Source organism: Leishmania donovani, chromosome 24 (genome assembly GCF_000227135.1).
Source record: "Leishmania donovani BPK282A1 complete genome, chromosome 24".
NCBI classification, from domain to species: Eukaryota; Euglenozoa; class Kinetoplastea; order Trypanosomatida; family Trypanosomatidae; genus Leishmania; species Leishmania donovani.
In genome coordinates, this window is record NC_018251.1 from 204151 (window position 1) to 205382 (window position 1232).

Below are 1232 nucleotides of genomic sequence, written 5' to 3' on the forward strand. Positions count from 1 at the left end.
GAGTGGGCCCGCCTCATCGACCTCTACACCTCCTTCCTCCCTGATCGGTCCCACATCCACGAGCTGGAGAATCTGCCGCAGGAGATCGCCATTGGCGAGCTGCTCCGCGAGACCGTCGAGCGCGTGCGCAGGGCGGAGGATCACGCCGGCGGCGATGGCTTCGCGCTGGACTGCGTCGTCGACGTCGGCGGCGGCAACGGCTTCCTTGCGGCGCAGGTGGCGGAGCGCCTGCAGTGCGACAGCGTCGTCATCGACCCCTTCTTTCCGGCGCACTCCATCGACTGCTGCCCGCGGCTGTGGCCCGACACAGCGCACCGCGCACGGCCCGCCACGCGCCGGCAGCGCACACTGCACCGCACCGTGGCGCTGTTCCGCGACGTCCGCTGGTCGGACGCTGTGCCGGCAACGCCAGCACGCACGGCCCTCATCGCGAAGCACCTGTGCGGCAGCGGCGTGGACCTTTGCGGGGTATAGCGGCGCCAAACATGATGAAAGGTCTACCGTGGCGCAGGACTCAGAGCAGCGGGCAGCGCATGAGTGGGCCCGCCTCATCGACCTCTACACCTCCTTCCTCCCTGATCGGTCCCACATCCACGAGCTGGAGAATCTGCCGCAGGAGATCGCCATTGGCGAGCTGCTCCGCGAGACCGTCGAGCGCGTGCGCAGGGCGGAGGATCACGCCGGCGGCGATGGCTTCGCGCTGGACTGCGTCGTCGACGTCGGCGGCGGCAACGGCTTCCTTGCGGCGCAGGGGGCGGAGCGCCTGCAGTGCGACAGCGTCGTCATCGACCCCTTCTTTCCGGCGCACTCCATCGACTGCTGCCCGCGGCTGTGGCCCGACACAGCGCACCGCGCACGGCCCGCCACGCGCCGGCAGCGCACACTGCACCGCACCGTGGCGCTGTTCCGCGACGTCCGCTGGTCGGACGCTGTGCCGGCAACGCCAGCACGCACGGCCCTCATCGCGAAGCACCTGTGCGGCAGCGGCGTGGACGAGGTGCTGCGCCATCTGGAGGCGCAGGAGTCTCTGCCGCGCATCCTCGTTCTGGCGCCGTGCTGCTTTAGCAAATGCTCGCTGGACACCTACATCGACCCTGACTTTGTGTCCGCGCTGCTGGGGCTGGGCAGTGCTGCAGCCTTCTGCCATCTAACGCGCTTGACAGACTGGAATGTGTCCGTGCACCAGCGATTGCAGGGTGTCGCTCTGTCGGGGAGAGGCCCCTCAGCATCGG